Below are 24588 nucleotides of genomic sequence, written 5' to 3'. Positions count from 1 at the left end.
GGGTCCTATAATGTCATCTTGTGTAGCCTGGCAGATTAGCATGACCCAAAGCTCCCTCTCTGCCCATCTACAGTGAACCATTACAACAAAACAGAGGCACCAGGAAAGCAGCTCGAGCCTACAAATGTTTACTCAGAAGTTGCCCTGCTTTCGGCACAGTTGAGGCTAACTGTGAAGAGGATGCTGCAATCTGTAGGGTCTTCCAAATTTAGTAAACACCTTAGCAATGGAGTTTTGAATATAGCTCTCATGAGAAAGGGGAAAGCTGCCTCCCACTTCGCCTGTTTTCTCCATTCCCCTGCCTCAGCTGCCTTTTTCAGAAGCCTGTTCCAATTGCCAGAGATGAATCCAGTTCGGAACCCATGCAGAAATGCTTGCTGTTTTCCTGTTTCATTGCAAAGTTATTCAAGAAGTAACACACTCGATAATACAGGAAAGGTCATCGCCTGGGAGTGCTACACTTGGTCCAGGATGCTGAGGGCTGCTGGAAGCATAGAAGGGATTCTGGTAGCTTACCCACAGAACCAATTCAAAGCACAACTGCATATGCCATTTAAGCTTTTGCAGGGGTTAGTCCTGCAAGTCAGGGAGGGGCTGTGGATCAGCAGAGGAGCACCGTGCTTTGTATGTGAAAGCTCCCAGGTCCAATCTCTGGCATCCCCAGGTAGGGCTGGGAAAGAGCCCAGCCCCAAATCCTGGAGAGCTGCTACCTGTCAGGAAATGGCCTGCTACTCATTCATCAATAGTTCTTGTAACCTGCCCTTCATCCCAAAGAGCAGCACAGGATGACTAACAACATAACATGAAAATAACTATATGACACAACTGCCTATCAGTGCAATAAACAGCACCATATAGACCCAACACCCTTTGGTCCCCACCCTACCCCAAACGCCAGGACAGATTAGTGAGTTTTAAAGTTTTGCCTGAATGTGACCAAAGTGGTGGACGATCCGACGATACTCAGGAGAGAGTTGCATAAACAGGGGCCTGCCATGCTTCATTTCACTGTATAAGGCAGCTTCCTATGTTCCAAAGTCCTGGTGCAACGGCAATAGAGTAATAGCTAATCAAAACCTAATGGATGGGAGGTGAGGTCCGCCTTGCTGCAGAGAGGGGCAACTGTGCTCACACACCCCTTCCTAATGGTCAGGAAAGATGCAAGAGGGAGCTTGTGCTGGAACCAAGAGAAACTAGACTCAAGATAGTCTGGAGGAACACCTTGATCATCCATCTGCACAGGTGGGAGGAGAATTGCTCAAACAAACAAAAGGACTTCTCTAGATTTTTGTCCTCTTCAACCTGGTCAATTTCAGGGGGCCTCTTGCAGGCTGTGGCATTAGAATTAAGGACCACTAGGCTTTCCACAGTTAAAACCATACTCAAGGCAGCTTACAACATGAAAAATATTACATAATTACAAACATAGCAAAAGTAGCCATAAACAGAAAGTACACAACTGAACTAAACAATTTCCACAACGTACCTCATCAGTGAAGTCATGAGCGCTAGCCATTGCACTCACACAACCACATTCCAGACAGCACTCTAAATAGCAATCCCTTACCCAGCTGAGCAAAGAATTTAGAATTTCCCAACAACAATATGGTTCCATCAGTGTTTTTCAGGGGGGATGGGGGTGATGGTGACTGCAATACCCTTTCAGAACAGACGCAGTTCCTCAAGGGAAAATGCCGTGATCCTGCGCAAGAGATGAGCCACAGCAGCACATTTCTTGGTCTTCAAAATAAACATGTGAAAAGGAATTCCAACCCCGGGTGGAACTCAGTGGGTCATCTAATACAATCTCAGTGTAATCTCAGTCAAATGCAGTTGGTACAAGTGTCAACCTGGACCTGGAAAACCCATGTCTGAGTCCGTGTTAAGTCATGAAGCTCACTGCGGGACCTTGGCTTAGTCACTCATCCTCAGCCTGTGCTACCTGACAGGGCTGTTGTGAGAATAAACTATGATAACCCTCATGCATATTGCCCATAACTCATCCTAGCAAGAGCAGGATACAAACATGATTGATGGTAACAATAAATGACCTCCTACCCTAGGAGACAAGATCTCTTAGATGACATCCAGGAAAGACAGGAAGTTAACTCCATTGCATAACTGCTCTCCAAACTCCTTAAATCATTTTTAGTCTACATCTGTCATGGAAGTTCACTACAAAGCTAGGGAAATGGCAGAAGTTGGATTCTAGCACATAATTATACAAAATAGAGTGCACAGGACACCAATGTTATATAAATGCTGGTGCTTGGATATTTTATGCATTTTCCAAAATCTGGATTCAAACCCATTGCTTTTTGCTTTGTCCTCCGTAGAAACGATGTCTGATATCCCTAACTTTGCATAGATCTGTTCCTGCCCAGATCTGTTTTCTGCAGAACATGTATTTCATCCTGGATATCATGGTCTGAATTTTCTGCTGAAGGGTCCAGACATACTCTGAAGGGTGCCAAACAGGTGAAGGGGCCTCACAATGCTACTGGCTGGAACAGCAAGGAGGTCTCTTCAATAGAAGTGATTGGCTTAGTCCTAGCACAGAGGAAAGGGCAAAATTGGAACAAGGAAAGAAACCTGTGTGTTCTTGCCTAAGATGCCCTGAAACTCTGTCCTAGGGACAGATGGAAAAGAAAGAAGGAATAAAATACCAAAAAGGATGAAAATCTAAAGGAGACGGACAAAAAGAAGTGTCCAGAGAAATTGTTTTACACTTTATGCATTTGTAAAAGGAGGGTTGATTTTTGCAAAATAAAATCCCAAAAAAGCAGGACACAAAAACTCCAGCAGTAAAGTTTCAAACTTCATGTTGCCTTAACTTATCTTTACTTTAGCAAAATAGCTAAATTTATTGTTTCCCTTGTTTCTCCTCCTCCTACGCCATACTCCAAATGATCAAACACTATTTTATCTGAACAATGACAACACAAGCTTTTCTAGCCATAACACACCATTCACAGATTATCAACACCAGCTCTGGTTTTGGACAACATTTGGCCTCCATTTGACACAACAAAAGACAAGCGTCAGCTTTCCTGTTGTCCCTTGGAGATATTCTAGCCTCTTTTTTTTTAATGTCTCTCCCTTCACTTCCAAGTGGGCCGTTTGAATTTTACACTGAATGATCCAGAAAGCACAAATCGCTGGTTGCCATAGGTGGCAATGGACAGGATAGGAACATTAATAATAATTCAGGTTTGTGCTTTAAGAGGCTCAAAGCACTGAAGATACATTATTTCAATAACTCATACCACAATCCTGTAAGTTAGGTCAATTTTATGATCCAGGATGGGTAGAAAAGCAAACAGCAGTTTTCCTAAGGGACAGAACCTCGTTCACGAAAGAACAGAATTTGAACTAGAGATTTCCTAAATTCAGTCTCAAAGCCCTTATATTAAACTTGCCTCAGAAAAATGACCATTAGTAATGGACAGATCTGCCCAAGTCTGTCCCTTTCCTTTCCACTGGCACCCAATCATAGGTCTGTTCTGTCCTATTTTGTGCAATTCTTTTTTAAAGATAGCATGAAAAACTTGTACTTAAATTATATGCACTGCCCCAAAATATGTATTTTTCAATGCTTTCCAATGTATTTTCCACAAAAGATACATTTTTCATGTGCTTTGTTGTTTAGTCATTTAGTCGTGTCCGACTCTTCGTGACCCCATGGACCAGAGCACGCCAGGCACTCCTGTCTTCCACCGCCTCCCGCAGTTTGGTCAGGCTCATGTTTGTAGCTTCGAGAACACTATCCAACCATCTCATCCTCTGTCGTCCCCTTTTCCTTGTGCCCTCCATCTTTCCCAACATCAGGGTCTTTTCCAGGGAGTCTTCTCTTCTCATGAGATGGCCAAAGTATTGGAGCCTCAACTTCACGATCTGTCCTTCCAGTGAGCACTCAGGTCTGATTTCCTTAAGAATGGATGCATTTGATCTTCTTGCAGTCCATGGGACTCTCAAGAGTCTCCTCCAGCACCATAATTCAAAAGCATCACTTCTTTGGCGATCAGCCTTCTTTATGGTCCAGCTCTCACTTCCATACATCACTACTGGGAAAACCATGGCTTTAACTATACGGACCTTTGTTGGTAAGGTGATGTCTCTACTTTTTAAGATGTTGTCTAGATTTGCCATCGCCGTTCTCCCAAGGAGCAGGCGTCTTTTAATTTCGTGACTGCTGTCACCATCTGCAGTGATCATGTGCTTTAACCATCAACAACACTTGTCTGTGCTCTTTTTGCGCACTAAAACTTCATTGCAAAATCCAGTTAAGAGCATTCTCTAATGAGGACTTGTGTTCCAATCCACAGACAGGTTTAGGACTGTTGAACTGGGTCAATACATTGCAAAACAAAAAACGAAAAAACGGACTGATTGAATTCCTCCTCCATCCCAAAAGACTACAGAGCAGAAACTGGAGAACCTATGGCTCTCCAGAAGTTGTTGAACTCTAGCTCCCATCAGCCCCAGCCAACATGGGCAATGGTCAGGGATGATGGGAGTTGTAGTCCAGTATGTTCTGGTGGGCCACAGGCTTCCTACCTCTGCTACAGAGGAAAAACCAATGTCTGAATAAAGCTTTAGATGATGTTGGAACATATTTACTAAGAATCAGGGCAAAATTTACAACATACATATATACTGTATGTTATAAAGCCAACGGCTTGTACAGCTTTGAGAGCTTCAGGGGCTACCACAAAAAGTCAAAATTGACATCTCTGCTGGTGCTTGCAGAGACAAAGGCCAAAAGGAAATGAGCTCCGTCAACAGTTAAAGGCCAGACGGATTAACAACATTTCTTATAGCTCTTGTGTTTTCAGGTCAGCCCTCCAGATGAAGAAAGAGGTTTATTCCCAACCTGCAATCTCTTTAAATTAGTCTTTGACGGACACATAGTACATAAACAAGTATGCTCCTGAATCAAATTCCATATATGACATTTTTCTTTTTAAATATACTTTCCAGCCCCCACCCCATGAAAAACATCAACCATTATGTAGGAAATAAATTCAGCTTGCAAAAGTTGCCAAACCTTTAGCAATATGGAAAAGATAAAGTTACCCTATTTACTTTTGCTGCACCTTATAACGACCTGGAAATCTTGACGTTGAGAACTTAAGTGAAGCAAGGAGTCTGCACTGGCAACCTGCAATTAAGCACACAAGACTTCTGAGAGTGTACAGAGTGCCTCTTTCTCATGAAGTGAGAGAGAATACAGCTCCCATTCTACACATCCAGGTTGAAGGAACAAAGTTTCTAGGCCTACAGTGGCTTGAAGTACGGCACTACTTTTAGAAACAAACCACCACTATACCCAGTGGAAGGCCTTACCACAGTAGTGTCAGCAACCACTTCCAACTGGCTTCAATAGAAGGCATGCATTTGGAGCGCAGGATCAGAGTGGAAGTCCCCATTTAAAACCAGCTCCTCTCCCTCACACTCTGCTTGCGAGTATGTATACAGAACGACTGCCAAAGCAATCTTTGCCTGCACACCTGCTCATTCCCTTTTCTTAAGCGTGCGCGGCCAGGACAATGCACTCCTAAGCATGCAAAGACAATAATGCATCTCCACCGAAGCCAGGCACTTGCAAACTTTCCAACCGTCTCCAGGTAAAGCCTCTCTCTTACTCACACTGTGCAATGGCACAGAGAGAACGAACCATCACTCGCTTGCTCACTGCAGCCTGGCAAGGGAAGCCTCACCGTGGAAACCTGTCGCAGCTGCAGATTAACATCACGTTTCTAAAAAACACAAGTCAGGCTACCAAGACCGGGAAAAGCCTCCTCCAGACCCCAAGCACACACACATTGTCCAGCCGATGACGCGATGCCTGCAGCACATCTTCCCACCCCCACCCCGCAAACCACCCTCCATCCCCATTTCAGCTTCAAAAAAAGTCCCATCCCTTCGCTCTTCCCGCTGCCACTGCCAGGCTCCAATTTTCTTGGCAGGCTGAGAACTACACGAGCACAACGACTAGCTCCGGGGGGGGGGGGGCTGCCATTTGTGGGTCCAACCTGGAGGCAGAGCCCTGATTACAACAAATTGGATGGGGGGGGTGTTGCTCATGTGTTACCTGGACAAGGCAAACTGGGATAGCATGCAAAGCCCTAACTCTACCTTCCTCACCAACACAGACACACGGACATCTCTTGTGCTTTGCAAGCATTTTCAAGCTACCCTCCCACCGAGACATTGGATTTTAAAGGGCAGGCCCATTCCAAACGGGCTGGCCAGTTACACTGCAAAGATGCCAACCAATACTTCCCACTCTTCCAAATAGGGCAAAAGTTGTCCCCCTCTTTCTGAAAACAAGCTTATGCTCTCTTCCCTTCCTGCGGACACACTCTCTACCGAGACTCAGAGAAATCCACCTCCGGGAGAACGGGTCGCCTCCGTTCTGCCTTCAGCAGCCCATCTCTGCCTCCCGACCGTCTAACACTTGGTTACTCCTTCCGAGTTTAGCTCGCCGCCGCGCCGCGTTCCTCCTCTCCTTTCCCCCCGCGCACCACGATCTAGGCTGCCCGTCCCTTCGGGACCGTCACGGGCATCGCCCTTGTCTCTTGTTGGAGGGAGGGAGCGGGGTAGGGGAAAGAAAGAGGGAGGCGGCGGCGGCGGCGGAAAACAGCAACCCAAGACGCCTGGAAGGAAGCAGACGGGAGGGACCAACCAAGCTTGAGTCTCTGCCATTCAGAAGTGCATATGCCATTATCAGGTCTCTTCTATCGGCGGATCGCCCCGCAACGTGCGCCCGGAGTGGGTGGCCGCTGAATTATTCCCCCTCCTCGCTCAAAAAATTAAGCCCAGAATTTAGACGGGGTGGTGCAGCTCAGGCTCCCCATGCCGAAGGCTCACCGCACGCTCGGGATGCGCAGAGACTCGCGCAGACCACCGTATCCGCCACCGAATTCGCCAGAGCGAAAAGGGTGTCGACCCCCTCTGTCCGCCCCGTCGATGGAAGCAGAGGAGAAATGGAAAGAGTGAGGAAGAGGAGGGTGGCGGTGGTCGAAGTAGTGGGGGTAAGCCCAAGCACCCCTTCCTGAGAACAGAAAGTGAAATAATCTGCCTGCTAGCCTGAAGCGACGATCGCTTCCTCCCTCGCCGTCGGGGCCGGAGCAGAAGCGGCCCTGCTGTCACCATCCTGTCCTGGACGGGACCTTACCGCGAAGGGAGGACGGGAGGGGGGGGTCAGGAAGGGAGAGAAAAGGGCCGCGGTCCAAGGCCCGCTCCCCGTTTCCATGGAAACCTCACTCACACGCCGCCCCCCCTTCCCTCCCCGATGGCGACGGAGGCGGCGGCGGGGGGGGGGGGAGAGGAGAAGCGGGCCCGGGAAAGGGAACCGCCGGGGACCGTCCACACGCACCTGCTCCCAAGGCGGGCTCCCGCCGGGGTACAAGGAGCATTCGATCCCGAGGGAATCCAGCCAAGCGGAGCCGGAGGAGCACAAGGGCCGGCCAGCGCGGCTCCACCGATCAGCAGCGCAGCGCAAGGAACAGCGGCGGTGGCGGCACTGGCAGCGGCAGCCCGAGTGTGAGGACGAGAGCGAGCCGCCGCCGACTGCTGCTTGCTGCGGGGCCTGCCGGGAAGTGTAGTACGGTCGTCCGGCCGCCCCCACGCCCACCCCGAGCCGGGCCCTGCCCTGCGGACTACGCCTCCCAGGCTGCACCGCGGCGAGCCCTGCCCGTGCGGGAGGGGCGGTTTGCTCCGAGCCAGCCGAGTCCGGAGAGGGAAAGAAGGGGGGGTGGAGTGTTGGGGGGGTTGAGAGGGGGAGGGGCCTCGCCCGGGGAGGGGGAGAGGCTGGGCGAGGGCGGAGGGCGAGGGCGGGGACCGTCCTCCACCCGAGGGGAGGGAGAGATAAGAAGGGGCGAAGGGGAGGAGGCGGCAGCTGCTGCTGCGCCTAGGCTCTTGCTCGCCTCCCCTCTTTCCACCCCCCGGGGTTACCCATTCACACGCACAAAACCAAGTCCTCGGGTGGTACTGGGCACCCATCCCAAAAATATGCACTGTTAGCTGTCCACACCGATGAGGTCACGGGACTGGAGAGAGAAAAGAGGAGGGGTCGGGGTACATCAAACATTGCGGTGGGGGGGGAGTTAGGTGTTTTCTGGGGAGAGATCTACAATTTTGGGTAATCAAGCGGGGGCCTGAAAAGATAAAGGGGGCGCAAGGAACCCGCGTGGCGTTAAGGGAGGGGGAAGTGGAAGCCCCTAGTGCGCACGGAGCCCAAGAGGGTCAAGCGGCGGATCAGCCGAGGGCTCCGCGGTGCCTAGATTGGCGAGCGCGCCTCTCTGCGCAGCGGGGAAAGAGAGGCGAAGACCGGAGCGGTGCTGTCCGGTGGCTGCACCGACGGAGACAGCCCGCAAGCGACTCGGGAGGGCTGCAGCACGCGGATGGGAAGAAGCAGGGTGCCCGTGCCGGGGGTACCTGGATCAGCCCGAGCTGATACTGCGCGCGTTCCAGGCTCCGCACCTGCGCTGGGTGGGCGCCCCCTCGGGGTCGCAGCGCAACGCGGCGTTCGAGTCTCTCTGTCTCCCGCTCGCTCGCTCGCTCGCTCCCTGGGCGGCGCAAGCCGTGATCAGCACCGGCGCGCCCCGGGGAGCGGCTGGCCTGCCTACCTCCTTCCGTCGCCTGCTCGGCTCCTCTCGGGGATGCGGCCGGAGGGAGGCGCCCCAGCTCGGCCGGAGGATCGGTTGCTGGCTTTGACCCCCAGCCGGCCGGCAGCGTCCGTCGCCTGCCTGCTTGGCGGCCACGCTCTCCTTCACCGCCCGTCTGTCCGGGCTCGCAGCGCCTGCCCTAGAAGTTGCTCGAGCTTCGAAGGCCGCGATCGCCGGCCAGGCCCGCGCGAGTCCCACCTCGCGTCGGCAGCACAAGCAGAAAGCCCACGCCGCGCCGCCCTGCTCAGTCCGGCCCCCCTGTGGGCCGTCTCGGCGACGATCGAGCCCGGCTTCCCTTCCCCTGGGCCCGTCGTCTTCGCCACTGCCCAAGGCCCTCCCCCTCTGCTCGGCCGGGACCCTCCTCTCGCACCCCAGTGCCTTCCCACCCGCGCCGTCTTGCCCCCTACCCTAGCCCAGCGCCCTCCCTTACCAGGATCGCAGTCCATCTAGGACGAGTGGCGTTGATCCCGTTTCCCCTCTAGTTTCTCCCCCACCTTTTTTTCTGGCAGCCCCGCACGTCTTTACACCCGCGTGTGCACACACACCTCTCCTTACCAGTGTGTCGTCCGAGCGACTCGATCTCTTTGCCACACCTCCGCTTTCCCGAGCTTTAAACCGACTCCCCTCTGTATGGACCCAGCGCCTTACATCGTCTGCCCTAGCCGTTCTTCCTGCTTTTTGTATTCCGCCTCAGGGCTAGGAGTTCTTTCTACCACAACCTGGTTGGCCGGCACAGCGAAGCCCACCCCCCACCGCCGCCACCAAGCAGCGACTATGCAATCTGGGGCTATTAAAACTGTGCGACAGGGAAGTAAGCTAGTGGGGACTTACTCTCGAGTAAGCTTCCTGAACAGCCCCCAAGTATTCTTTAAGCGGGAATTCTTCTAAAGGATCCTAAAATCAGGAGGAATGTATTGTATTGCATTGCATTTTGCAGCTTTGAGGTACGCTTTGCATTTTGCAAAAAACTTTTTACAGAGATGGATGGAACTGTGATCAGGCAAAACCCACCCAACAAACCCCAATCAACAACCCTTACTACTCCTGAAGACAAATAAGTGCCTTGAAGAGGATTGACTTCCCATCAGGATAGCTCCCTCTCTCCATTTATTATTTCTGCTCCTACCTCCCCCCCCCCTTGTTTCTTCCTTTTACTCAAACTTCTCTAGGAAGGCCCATTTAAGATTCCTGACCAGGTGCTCAGAGCATAAAGTCATAAGAGGCAATTCCACTACACTACCTTAAACTGTATGTGCCCCAATCTAGAGAGCATTGTGGACTGGGGGCTAAAATTAAATTTCCATTACCTCCTGTGCTCAGGGGAAGTTTACTTCTTGTATGACTTCCCTGGTTTATGTGCACAACGTGTTGTTCTTCGAGCAGTACAATATCTCTGTGCTACTGCCTCATCTTCCTTACTAAATACCTGCTGTTTTACGTTTCTGCCAGTGGCCAAAATCACACAGGATGTGAAAGTTAGAACAAGACAGGTCCATGAAGATGACCTCCTGGGTGTTACTATTGGACAAAGTTGCTCAGATACAATGCCTCAAACTCTTCCACCAGTGTACCTGTGAATTCAAAAGTGGTATGTTTCAGAAGTGAGGGGAAGAAATTTAACAAATATACAGCTAAGCCTGTAATTTAGCAACCAAAGCAAAACCAAGCTCCAGCTGAAGTTTCTTGCATAGTAAGAAGACATCCAGGTGATTTTGTGTAAGATGTAGACCAGAATAGGATGAACCTGCTTACAAATTGGGGAGAGGAACAATTTACCCCCAAGGAACATATTGCCCTTTAAGTGCTCAGTGGTGGATTTCCCTAACATGGATAACGGGCCTAATAAAAGAACTCCTTTCTTTCTAAATGTAATGGGCATAGCTGAAGTATACCTGTTCTGCTGATCTACATCACTTTAAATACTGGTTTTACAGCTGGTAAAGCATAGTGGTTTGGGCTTAGTTCAACCCAAACCATGATTTGCACTAACTATGGAGTAGCACTCACAGACACTCAGTGTTTCCAAAGCAAAGAATGCTCACTGTGCTCCCCCAAAAAACGTTTCTCTAAGGTTCCTGCAGTTCAGAACATGCTTGCTGTTCCCCTGGCATAAAGCAGCGAAAGAACAGTCACATACATTTCCCGCAAATTGAAGGCAAGGTAAGAGTTACTGGTACCCCAGCCAGTATAGGGGCCAAGGAGAACCCTCTGCAGGGCAAGATCAGGGGGGCAGGGCAAGATGAGATCAGCACCAGAGGAGGAGAAGATGTGGGTCATGTGAGCATTTTCTGTAGGTGAATGTTAGCAGAGACCAGATGGGTCTGGGAAAGGAGACCATGCTGTTACACCTGTTACTCGGCTACAGCCCTCACCATCCTTGGCTATTTGGTCATGATGGCTGAGGCTGATGGGAGTTGGAGTCCCAACATCTTCAAAGGTCCCACCACCACCTTTTTTAGTCTGACCTTGCTGGGGGAAATCACACCCCGGCTGGAGAGCAGCTTTGAGATGGTTCTTGTATGTACACGTACATGGCTTGATTTTTCCACTGGATGGCTTAACATCAAATGATAGCATGCATGTTTGAATGGGTGAAAAGAGCTCTTATAACACCAACAGAACATTGGCATCATCTCATATTACCTCAAACACAATATTTTCGGTGGAAAGTGACTGTAGGGATGCTTCACTAGGGATGCTATGTTAGGTCCTGGAGATGTCAGGGATTCAACTTACGACCTTCTGCATTCAAAGCTGGTACTCTGCCACTGAGCTAGGTTTCCTCTTGAAAGTTCTATTGGTGTTCTGCCTACCATTCACACATGCAAATTGCACATCTTGTGGTGCAGTAATCAAGTGAAGAAGCATGCAAGTATGAATCAGCCCTTCATCTATGGGAGTTGACCAGGCAGGCAGGCACACATATTTGCAAACACCAGATAACTGATAAATCCTTAGGCAGCTGAACTGATGGCTTGAATGAGAACAATACAAGAGCGGTGAGATCCTGATAGAGAATGAAGGGAAAGAGTAGAAGGAGAAAGAACAAAACTTCTCCTATGCTGTTACAGTGGTGACAAAGAAAGGCCATGCAAAATTTTGCTAACTGGATGTCTAGACTGCAACTCCTATCAACAGCAGCCAGCGCAGCTGAGATTTTGTAGCACAAAACATCTGAAGAACGCCAGGTTTGTGAAGGCTGCAGTACAGACTTCAGTGATTTAAGTGGAGGCAGTGTTAGAAACTCACGTTATATAAGCCAGGTGCAAAATGGCTCCTAAAACCAAGGTTAAAGGTAAAGGTACCCCTGCCCGTACGGGCCAGTCGTGTCCGACTCTAGGGTTGTGCGCTCATCTCACTTAAGAGGCTGGGAGCCAGCGCTGTCCGAAGACACTTCCGGGTCACGTGGCCAGCGTGACGAAGCTGCTCTGGCGAGCCAGCACCAGCGCAGCGCACGGAAACGCCGTTTACCTTCCCGCTATAAAGCGGTACCTATTTACCTACTTGCACTTAGGGGTGCTTTCGAACTGCTAGGTGGGCAGGAGCTGGGACCGAAAGATGGGAGCTCACCCCGCCGAGGGGATTTGAACCGCCAACCATACGATCGGCAAGTCCTAGGCACTGAGGTTTTACCCACAGCGCCACCCACCAAGGTTACAGGTCACCAAAATGGAATGTCTAGTTGCTATTTGGGGCAAGTCTTACTTTTCAAATGGCTATGATTCTCAGTTAAACATCTAGCTAGTTCAGAGGACAACCTTGAGCTAGGTTAAGAATTTTGAGAACTTAAAGAAGAAAAGCCACTTTATCCAGGGACAGTCCACGTATATACTGGCCTGTTCTGACCTCTTTTTCTTAATGGTGACATGGATCATTCATAACGTGGGAATATTATTCACAACTGGGAGCAGGGAAGTGGGGTGGGGTATGTGAAGACAAGCGACAACCATTAACTATAATGTTGTCGACTGCTCCAGTTCTGGCTGCACAGAAAAAGCATTTTGGTTCCTGAAATTGACCTTAGTTTTCCAGAGGGGAAGGGCAGTAGTAATTAATGTATTGTGCCCATACTCCCTGGAGGGAGTAGTAGTGTGGTGCTGCTTTGACTCTGGGATGGTTTATTCTGAAATAACAGCAGGGTAACAGAGAAATCCAAAATGCAGAAACTCACCAGAGGGGTGCGTACACCAGTAATCCACCAGTGCTAAATTGGTGGCATGCAAACCTCTTCTGATACGTCAGATCATAGGTTTGGATGACAGCCTTAGCAGAATTGTTCAGCCAAGGTTAGCCTGAACTACACAGAAATTCAAGGGTGCCTTTGAGCATGCACAAAGTACTTCCCTGCGGCACTGTGTATCATTAAGACGTAAAAAACCCTAAGTTTAGGAGAATGAACTTGCTGACTGAAGCCGGGATTACAAGCTTTGATGTGATGCTCAGTAGCAGATCATCTGCCTTGCATGTAAAAGGTCCCAAGTTCAATCCACGGCATTTCTACGTAGGGTTGGGAAAGACTCCTGCCTGAATTCCTGGAGAGCAATTGTCAGTCAGTGTAGACAATACTGAGTTACACGGACCAATGTTCTGACTTCATCTAAGGCAGTTTCCTGTGCTCCACTCAACATGAACAACCATCTGAGCATATGGGTCCAAACCCAAGAAAGTAGGCTCTCTGCTGAAGAGAAGAAAAGGAGAAGGCTTCATTTACTACGTCCTAATTATAATCAGTCTTGCTAGAAGAGGTGTGCTCAGATTGTTTCTTTCTCCTTTGATGGGTACGAGAGTTTTGGAATATTTATTGCCAGAAATGTCACAATCTTGAACTACAGATTGATCCCAAAGCAATGCTTCCTCATCAATTTGAACCTAATGTCCCAGGATTCCTGCATAAAGACCTTCTTAGACTATGTGTATGCCATGGCAAAGTTGTGTACAGCATGTAGCTGGAAGTCTCCAACACAACCCTCTCAACAGTTGTTGATTAATAAGATTTGGGACATTAGGTTTAGGAACAAATTTAATTCAGCTTAACATAGGAAGCAAGAAATCCCCATTTTTAATAATAATGCAGTGTGGCTTTCAGTTTTATTTATTATATGGAAAGCCTTCAAGCTTCTGATCAACTGCCAATCAAGTGCGGATGACTATATGATGTCTATATCATCAAATATAACATATGTATCAAATATCCATTCTGAAGGAAATCAGCCCTGAGTGCTCACTGGAAGGACAGATTGTGAAGCTGAGGCTCCAATACTTTGGCCACCTCATCAGTAGAGAAGACTCCCTGGAAAAGACCCTGATATTGGGAAAGATGGAGGGCACAAGGAGGAGGGGACGACAGAGGACGAGATGGTTGGACAGTGTTCTCGAAGCTACCAGCATGAGTTTGACCAAACTGCAGGAGGCAGTGGAAGACAGGAGTGCCTGGCGTGCTCTGGTCCAGGGGGTCACGAAGAGTCGGACATGACTAAACAACTAAACAACAACAAATAAAATAATTAGGAAGGTTCTCCTTAGGCTACTTTACTCATTTTCCTTTCTTTTTTTAAGTAATTGTCCCACAAGCATGACATATATTAAGGATTGCAATCAGTGGGTTTCTTTATTCCTTTAGCCATCTTGTTGTGTTTCCATGTGCCTTGCATTCCGTTGCCTGCATTTTTAACTTTTATTTGAGGAAGAGGAAGAGGAGAAGAGGATGACAAGGCACCTCTTGAGATGGGGAGGGGAGAGAATACATTGCTAGACTGCACAGGATGTTCAGTTACGGTTCTTCTGTCTCAAATCTCCCCCCTGCATGCACACCCACACCCAGAGTTTTCTGCAATGCCCAGAAAACTGGGTTGGGGGAGTGTGCGTGTTTGGAAGGCCAGAGGCCAGTTGTATGCTGGGGGAGGGGAGGAGTAGTCCGCTGTGCAAACTGACAGCGTGCCCCAGAGGACTCTGGCGAATTTCTTCTGCTTTCATGCCTGCCTTCCCGCCCCCCCGCCCCCCAGCCATCACTTAAGGGAGACCTACTGAGGGCCTCCAAAGTTCTAGCAGGTTTTTTTTTTTACTGTTTTCCCCACTCAACAGGGAAAAATGAGAACGGTACATTAAGGAACAGGCCCTATAATGCTTCCATTCTTTCCCAAAGCCCAACATTTAAGGCGTTTGAATTTTAAAGCAAAGCCAAAACTGCTTGTGTATCTTTGCCCGATACCTTTTCAAGCTATTGGTGATGTTTTAATCAGCTGAATTAACTGCAGTGGCCTTGGGTTTTGTTCTGAGATGGATAGGAACTTTTCCAGAGAATGTGCTTTCATTAGGGAAGATGAAAAGGGGTTCGTGCAACAAGAATTTAAGGGAGGAGAGTACTTCTCAGGCAAGTGGATTTCAGTAGATCTGGACAAGCAATTCTGACTTTTCAGTCTTGAGGCAAGTTAAGTTAAGTTATGTTGCAGAGGTAAACATCTGGAGACCACCAGGCTGGGGAAAGTTAGTTTAAAGCGTTCTGCTAGGAATGGGTTTAAAATCTCAACTTTGTCAGGAAGCTCCCTAGGTAATATTGGCCTTGTTTCTGTCTGTCTTTTGCTATCTCTCTCTCTATCTCTCTCTCTCTGAATAACCTACCTCACAGGGTTGTTATGAATATAAAGAAGTGGGGAGGAAACCATGTACACTGCCCCAAATCCCTCAGAAGAAGAATGGAATATAAGTGCCATAAACATATGCATATTATTCAAACCTAGTAACATCAGTGCTATTTTTCTAGAAAAAGAGGTGTTGGAACTCACCATGAATGCCTCCCTAATTCTCTTAGAACAGCAATGATGCTCACCTGAGATGTGCCAGAACTGAGTTCCAGTGAGTTCCGGCTGGGGAAATAAGCCCTGAGTGACACAATGCAAAAATTAACCTCTGAAAACTGGATAAATTATCAAACACCATTTCATTACTAGCACATCTCTTTCCTGTCTTTCCATTCTTAATAGAACTCTCCAGGTGGTGAAAAACCATCTTCAAAGACATAAACAGTCCAATAAAGCAGCACAAGACTGAACCACTAATAGCACACGTTTTAAAATAGTTTGCAATATCATATTGACAGAAGTCAGAACAAAAACAAAAACCATTTCCAATTGCTTCGATGAGCTCCCTGATCAAATGCCTTTCAGTACAGGAGTGTGCTACCACCACTGTCAGCGGCTGTGTGCTTCTGAATGCCAGTTGCTGCAAACTGCAGGAGGGGAAAGCAGTGCTGTGTTCAGGTCCTGCTTGCATGTCTCCTGCAGACATCTGGCTGGCCACTGAGAGAAGAGGATGCTGGACTAGATAGGCTTTTGACCTGAACCAGTGGGGCTCTTTTTATGTTCTTAGGGTCAACTTGTCTCCTAAAGGAGCTGTTTAAGTGGGGTGCTTCTTGGCAGTGCCCTTACTGAAAAGCTTTTATATATCCAGTGATGGTTTCTGAAATCCAAAATCTGCACAATTTGGTGGTCTGGTGTTGCTTCCTTCCAGTCAGCATCCAATGTGGGGAAGAATTCTGTCCATCTCTGGCTGGATGCAACTGAAGCATTTAATCTGCTCTAATGATGCAGAATGACCTGCAAAGAAGATCCCCATTGCCAGGGCCAGAGTCAACCTGATCTTTTAGCAAAGATTCTCTCTCCCCGCCCCAATTAAGTTTCCCACTATCTCCCTCTCCCTCCCAGCTTACCTGGTAGTAGCAGCAGCACCACTTCCAGAGTATCATTTCAGGGCATTATGGGAAATTTAAAATGAAGGGGCTCATGGATGCAGCTACCCAATAAACACAGACTAGGGCACATGGCAGCACTGCTGGGCCCTGCTGAAGTAACAGGATACCAGCTGCTTGCACCAGACTTCTCCACTACATCTATCCCAGCCTTTCTCAACCTGTGAGTCCCCAGATGTTGTTGGACTACAATTCCCATCACCCCTCGCTAGCAAGGCCAGAGCTCAGGGATGATGGGATTTGTAGTTCAACAACATCTGGGGACTCACAGGTTGAGAACCGCTGTAAAGGTAAAGGGTAAAGGGACCCCTGACCATTAGGTCCAGTCGTGGCCGACTCTGGGGTTGCGGCGGTCATCTCACTTTATTGGCCGAGGGAGCCGGCATACAGCTTCCGAGTCATGTGGCCAGAGCAGCACACGGAAACACCGTTTACCTTCCCGCCGGAGCGGTACCTATTTATCTTTGCACTTTGATGTGCTTTTGAACTGCTAGGTTGGCAGGAACAGGAACTGAACAACGGGAGCTCACCCCGTTGCAGGGATTCGAACAGCTGACCTTCTGATCAACAAGTCCTAGGCTCTGTGGTTTAACCCACAGCGCCATCCGCGTCCCTTTTTGAGAATTGCTGATCTATCCATAATAGTTACTGTGTCTGTCATGCCTCCTGAAGTGGGATCCTCTTGATGGCACATCATTCTTTCTTCCTACACAATTCAAAAGTGAATCTTTTGCACCCCAGACCAAAAGCCCCAGTTTTCAGCACTCCTTCTCCATTTGCTCAGTTTCCAAATATCTTCGTTTTTATTGCATTTCAATCAGTTCATTATACTGATGTTTGAATCATTCACAATGATTGGCAGCAGCTCAGCAAGGCTCCAGGGAAGGGTTTCTCCCAGACCTACCTGGAGATGCCAGAAATCGAATCTGGGACCTTCTGTATGCAAAGCAGACAGAGGAGGGACGTGATATGTTGTGATTACTAAGACCCAGCATGGGTTTCTCAAAAATAAGTCATGCAAGATGAATCTCTCTCTATCTCTCTTTTTGATGGAATTACAAGCTCGGTGGATAAGGAGAATGCTGTGGACATAGTGTATCTTGACTTTAGTAAGGCTTTTGACAAAGTCCCCTATGATATTTTTGTGATGAAGCTGGGTTGAACAAGGTAACTGTTAGGTGGATTTGTAGCTGGTTGACTGACCAAACCCAAATAGTATTCATTAATGGTTCCTTGTCATTCTGGAAAAAAGTGATAAGTGGCGTGCCACGGGGTTCTGACTTGGGCCCACTGTTGTTCAACATATTTATAAACAACTTGGATAAAGGAATTGAGGGGATGCTCATCAAATTTGCAGACGACCCCAAACTGGGAGGGTTAGCTAATGCCACAGAAGACAGAATCAGAATTCAAAATGACCTTAACAGACTGGAGAACTGGGCCCAAGCTAACAAAATGAATTTAAACAGGGGCAAATGTAAGATTCTGCACTTAGGCAGGAAAAAACAGATGCACAAATATAAGATGGGGTACACCTGGTTTACTAGCAGTACATGTGAAAAGGATCTTGGGGTCTTAGTGCACCACAAGCTTAACATGAGTCAACATTGTGCTGCAGCACCAAAAATAGCTAATGCTATTCTAGGCTGCATCAACAGAAGTACAAAATCAAGGGAAGTAATAGTAGCACTCTATTCTTCCTTGGTCAGACTGCATCTGGAATACCGTGTCCAATTGTGGTCACCACAATTTAAGAAGGATGTTGACAAGCTGGAATGTGTGCAGAGGAGGGAAACCAAGGATCTGGAACCCAAGTCTTATGAGGAACGGTTGAAGGAGCTGTGTATGTTTAACTTGGAAAAGAGGAGGCTGAGAAGAGATATGACAGCCATCTTCAAATATCTCAAGGGTTGTCACATGGAAGAGGGAACAAGCTTGTTTTCTCCTGCTCTGGAGAGTAGGACTGGAACCAATGGCTTCAAGTTACAAGAAAGGCGATTCCAACTCAACATCAAGAAGAACTTTCTGACAGTAGGAGCTGTTTGACAGTGGAATGGTCTCCCTCAGGATGTGGTGGACTCTCCATCATTGGAGGTTTTTAAAGCAGAGGTTGGATGGCCATCTGCCACAGATGCTTTAGCTGAGATTGCTGTATTGCAGAGGGTTGGACTAGATGACCCTTGGGGTCCCTTCCAACTCTGCAATTCTGTGGTTCTACGATTCAACTACTCAAAGGGCTGTCACACAGAAGAAGAAAAGGGCTTGTTCTCCACTGCCCCAGGCTAGGGACACACTATAGCTTTAAAGCACATTGAAAGCACATTCTTTCCCTCAAAGATTTACGGGCAACTGTAGTTTACCCCCTCAGGGAACTACAATCCCCAGCAACACTTAACAAATGATAGTGCCCATAATTCTTTGGGGAAATCCATGTGCTTTAAATGTATGGGGTGCATGCACTGACACCTTAGAGATTCAGGCTGTGTATACACTATACCTTTAAAGCACATTCAAAGCACATTCTCTTTCTCAAAGACTTTTGGGCACTATCATTTGTTAAGTTTTACTGGGGATTCCTCATAAAATTCCAGACACTTTTGTTTGTTAAGGATTGCTGGGGATTGTAACTTGGTGAGGGTTAAACTACAATTCCGCACAATCCTTATCAAACTAAAGTGCCCAGAATTCTTTGAGGAAATTATTTGGCTCTGAAGGAATATTGTGTACACAGCCCCATTGCAGAAAGTCAGGGCCAGCTCTGTGATTCTAAGACTACATCGGCAGCACACCTTTAAAACACTGTTATACCACTGTAACAGTCATGGCTTCCCTCCCCTCAAAGAACCCCAAGAGCTGTCATTTGTTAGGGTTGCTGAGAGCCATTAGGACAGTGATGGCCAAACTTGGCCCTTCAAGTCTGGACTACAACTCCCACCCTCCCTAGCTAACAGGACCAGTGGTCAGGGACGATGGGAATTGAAGTTCCAAAACAGCTGGAGGGCTGAGTTTGGCCACCACTGCATTAGGAGATCCCTCTTCCCCTCAAAGAACTAAAATTCACTCTTCCCAAGGAACTCTGAGAACTGTAGCTCTGTGAGGGAAATCAGAGGCCCCTTAAACAACTCTCAGCACTCTTAACAAATTACAGTCCCCAGAATGATTTTGAGGAAGCCATGACAGTTGAAATGGTATCATAGTGCTTTAAAGGTGTGGTGCGGATGTGACCAAAATGACAACAGCAACATGAATGCAACGCTGGCCGGGAACATCACTGGTGCCAGCTTTACAACGGGCTGTTTCTACTATGCGTTGATCCCCTCACTCCTGCCCCTTGAGGTTTGGCAGTCAGCTGTGACACATGCCCCTCAGTCTAGCCCCAAGTATACTTCCAGTTTCAACTGTTTGCTTCAGTTATCATGTTGGGAAAGAGCTTAAGATAAGGGAGATATTGATTTGCAGGGAAATGGGCTGTGCCTTGGCGGCAGAGCATCTGCTTTGAATGCAAAAGGTCCTGAGTTCAAACCCCAGCATGGGTTGGGAGAGATTCCTGTTTGAAACTTATTGATATAGATAGATGGACCAGTTCCTATTTTCCCAGTCCATACTGACTTGAGAATTACAGCAAGACCAGGGTCTCAGTTTCTGAGTTCCAGGAACCACATGTGAGAAGAAGGGCCAGTGTCAGCTCCCAGCATCACTGGGTGGCTCTGAGCAGCACCACATAGCTGACTTTAGCTCCCATTTCCCTCGCTCAACCCATGCCAACAATGTAGCATCCTGCAGCAAATCAAAATGGCGGCTAAAATCAACTGTCTGGCTGTGTTCTGAGTAAAGTTTCCTGCGGGCACAACCAAGTAATCTCACCAGGGCCTAGTGACAGAAGTTCCCCACTTTGCTCAGGGCCACCTCAGAACTGAGGCAGTCCATGGTGAGCAGCAAAGAGAAACTTCTGGACCTCTCTCAGGTCTATGTTGTTTCTAAGGTACTCCTCTGAGGAAACAGCGCAATTGGCAGGGACAACATAGCATGGCCTTTTCAGCTGTGGCACTGAAACAGGAAAGTACCTTGCCGAGGGTTCTGTTTCTGCCCGCTTTTGAACAAGCTCCCAAAGTGATGTTATTCTGGCAGGGTTTTATTTTCATTTGTTTTAACTACAGCTTATATATAGCAAGGGACGTGGGTGGCGCTGTGGGTTAAACCACAGAGCCTAGGCTTTGCCAATCAGAAGGTCGGCGGTTCAAATCCCCGCCGCGGGGTGAGCTCCCGTTGCTCAGTCCCTGCTCCTGCCAACCTAGCAGTTCGAAAGCATGTCAAAGTGCAAGTAGATAAATAGGTACCGCTCCAGTGGGAAGGTAAACGGCGTTTCCGTGCGCTGCTCTGGTTCTCCAGAAGCGGCTTAGTCATGCTGGCCACATGACCCTGAAGCTGTCTGTGGACAAACGCTGGCTCCCTCGGCCAATAAAGCGAGATGAGTGCCGCAACCTCAGAGTCGGTCACGACTGGACCTAATGGTCAGGGGTCTTATATATAGCAATGTGTTTTATGTACTGGATCAGACCAAAGGCCCATCCTATCCAGAATGAGGACTACAGGAAGCCTGCAAGCAGGAAGTGAACCACACAAGCGCTCTTGTGCTCACTCTCCTGCAACAGCTATTCCTCAGTGTATGACTGTCCCCTACAGCGGAGGCAGAATATAGGAATCGGGGCTAGTTAGCTACTGAAAACCTTATCCTCCATGAATTTGTGTAAACACCTTAAAGCCACATTAGTGGCAATTACCACATCCTCTGGCAGCAAATTTCATTGTGTTTCACTATGCACTTTATGAAGAAGTCTATTACTTTGTGTGTCCTGAATCTTCCAACGTTCCTCTTCCCTGGAAGGTCCCAAGTTCTAACAATATGAGAGAGGGAGAAAAGTCTCTACTGTACCCACTTTCTTCACCCCATACATATTCTTCAACTCCGTCATGTCCCCTGTAACCTGCCTTTTTCGCTGAACTAAAAAGCCCAAAATATTGTAAGCTTTACTTCACGTGGGATTGCTGCAGCCCTGTGACCGTTTTACTTGCTCTTTACTGAACCTTTCTATGCAATTTCTACAACTGAGGTGCAGCAACCAGAACTCAACACTGTATGTGCAGCTGCACCATAGATTTGTATAACGGTGTTATGTTATTGGCAGTTTTATTTTCCCTCCCTCCCCTAGCGTCTCTTACGACGCTGTTATCGCTGCATATTGAATACAACAATTGGGTTTTCACTCGCTTCATCTCACACACACATACACACACACACTCAAATTCTGCAAGCCACCTTGAGCATGCTTGTCATAGAAAGACATACTATAAATGTTAAAATAAATAAAGTGACAGAACAACCCCATGCATGTCTACTCAGAACCTCACTGAGTTCCATGCGAACTTGATCTCAGGTAAGTAGGCACAGGTAAGTAGGACAGTGTGATGCAGTTGTCATAATGTCAGACTAGGACCAGGGAGACCAGGGTTCAAATCCCAACTCATCTACTTATTTATGCATTTGTCGAACTTATATGCCAGCACTTCCTCCAAGGAGCTCACGGCGGTTAATGGTTAATGGTTCTCCTCCTCCTCAGTTAATCCCCCAAACAACCCTGTGAGGTACCTTAAACTGAGATGCAGTGACTGACCCAAGGTCACCCAGTGAGCTTCATGATCATGTGGGATCTCTCTTTCAACCTAATCTACCTCGCAGGATTCTTGTGAGGATAAACGGAAGGGGGGCACAAGTGAATTAAGTGTGCCAGCTTGAGCTCCTTGTAGAAAAGGTGGCATTAAAAAATGGAACTATATATATATATATATATATATATGTATAAAATTGCATTTTTAATGCCACCTTTATATATATATAAATATGCACTCTTTCCTGAGAGCAAATCCTATTAAATTCAGTGGGGATAACCTCCGGGTAGGCATACACGAGATTGCACTGTACATACGTAAGATTGCACACCCCATCGAAAACCCAGCCTGTATTCACAGGTATTCCAGTGCTCCCTTTCCTCGCCCCACATTTTATTCCTATGCGTCTTATTCTGACCAATAACAAGAAACTTTTCTGCAAAGTTGCACGATCTTCCACATTAGAAGAAACACACACACATACATACATGCATGCAAACATATGCACGCACACACACACGCAGCCGAGTGCGGTGCGTGCAAGCTAAGCGGCGGAATGTGTTACTTCCCGGGTCGTGTGCAAGGATTACCTCATGCGGCACAATGGCAGACAAACACGTGTTCCCACCTTCGCCCTCCAGCGGCTTCGGAACGCGTCCGTGGGGCACGATCGCCTCGGCGCCACCGCATCCTCCGCGAAAAAGGCTGGTCGCGTGAAGAGGGAAGAGGGCGGAGTTTGTGGCAGAATGTACGCAAGCAACCACCGTGCGATTGGCTTTCGGAGAAAGGATTGTGGGAGTTTAGGGGAAGATGGCCAGGGAGGGGTCTGCGGGGCCGAAGCAACGTGTGAAAGGGAGGGATGGCGAGGAGGAAGCGGGGAGTGAACCGATCGGGGCTTCAACACGCCCGCACGCGCAAAAGAAAGGGAGGCTCGGAATGTGGAGATCGGTTCTGGCTGCTTCTCTCAAAGTGCGGCAAGCTTTCGGATTCGCAACGAGCCTCTCTCTCTTTCCTTACGCGGGTCGCTCAAGCCCCTAAATTATCAAAAGTTCTTGAACGGCCGGGTTAGGCTCTGTTTGTGTCGATCGCTTCTTGGGGAGGCAAAGAGAACAAAAGGATGGTGATTGAATTGGGAGTACCTAGCCAGGGGCTAGTTCTCAGATTGCACGGAATCTGAAAATTTGAGGGGTTTGGTGGGAGGAGTAGAAGAATACGAATCGCGCTCCGATGAACCCTAAAATCCACAGCAGGGCGGTGCTTGTATTAGGACCCAGCCAAAATGTCACAAAAACAGTGGCGAGGTTTCGAGCTGTCCAGAGTTCTTCGTCGAGTAGGATGTCTACACGAAGGGAGCAAAGAGAGAATTCTTTCATTTTTAAGGGATTCAGACAAACATACCCGAGCTGGCATTCGATTTGGGAGTCACGGGTACCTTCTTTGCTCAGCGCAGAGTTAAAGGGAAAGTGGGTGGCCACTGCCTTATTTGTTAATTATCATTTAATTAATATGTTTTTACCTTGCCTTTCAAAACCCCAATGGTCCCCAGCACAACTTGCAATAGACAGCAATAATGCACACAGAGAGAGGGTTATATACACAAGCCTCAAACCCACCCAACCCAGCGGTCTTTAGTCCCCTGACTGATAAATGGGACCAGAAGTGCTTCCGCTCTGCAGTCCTGGAGCAACTGTCAGTTGGAGCTGAGTGCTATTTGGGAAGGGCAGGGAGGGGGGCGGTGCAGGGAGAGGGACGCAAGCTTCTTGCAACTTCTGCTTCTTAGGAGCCCAGGGTGGTCTCCCCCTTGCCCGTGGTGACTGGTTCCAGCCAGAGCCAGTGACAGGCAGAGCTACTCCATTCCGCTTGTAAGCAAGAAGATAGGTGGTGGACTGGCTGAGAGCAGACCAAGGTTGCCCTAGGGCAAGCAGACCCTCCCCTGCCAGGTGACCCTTGTTTCCTTCCTGGTAAGCCGAGCGTGCAGCAACATTTACCTGGAGAACTTCCCTAACGGAATAGAACTGTGTTTCTCAGGGGTCGCGCAAGAACAGGTGATGCTCTCAGAGCAGAATATAAAGTTGCCTTTTATTTGCCAGTGAACTGAGATAGGCATAGCTGGCAACTTCTTCCTTCTTCTTCCTGGCAGGGGCCCTTTCGCATTCAGCAGCTACACAACAGGTGGATATTCCACAGGGGAAGCTTTTCTCCAGCATAAATGTGTGATGGAGAAACAGTCCTGTGCTGAATTCCTGGCTGCCATGCAAGGCGATAACTCACCTTCTCAATGGATGACAGCTCATCTTTCTCCATGGGAATGCAGAGCACACACCTTCATACTGGAGTTTCTGTTAATGACTACTTTCCCCTATTAATACATTTGCCAATATCAAAGGTGCATTTCTCATTCCCACGGAGGAGGTGAGTTATCATCTCGTTGATCAGAGTTTAAAGCAGCCCAGATTGCTGGGAAACAATAAAAGGGAGACTTTTTGCTGGTGTACTTTCAACTCC

General features: G+C 48.3%; 1 protein-coding gene across 13 annotated transcripts in view; it reads right to left on the bottom strand.

Moving 5' to 3' along the window:
• Window positions 1-23007, bottom strand: part of BCORL1 (BCL6 corepressor like 1) — a 45029-nt gene extending 22022 nt beyond the window's left edge. The window contains exons 1-2 of one of the 13 annotated variants that reach the window (XM_028714619.2): window positions 22674-23007; window positions 15499-15550 (exon numbers count right to left, since the gene is read on the bottom strand). The gene's annotated coding sequence lies outside the window, so the exon portion shown is untranslated. The other 12 variants (XM_028714610.2, XM_028714609.2, XM_028714626.2 and 9 more) reach the window with 12 other exon arrangements.
• Between the last annotated feature and the right edge of the window lie 1581 nt (window positions 23008-24588).

This window comes from Podarcis muralis, chromosome Z, assembly GCF_964188315.1.
Source record: "Podarcis muralis chromosome Z, rPodMur119.hap1.1, whole genome shotgun sequence".
In the NCBI taxonomy this organism is placed as follows: domain Eukaryota; kingdom Metazoa; phylum Chordata; class Lepidosauria; order Squamata; family Lacertidae; genus Podarcis; species Podarcis muralis.
This window is presented reverse-complemented; position numbering and strand designations above follow the sequence as displayed.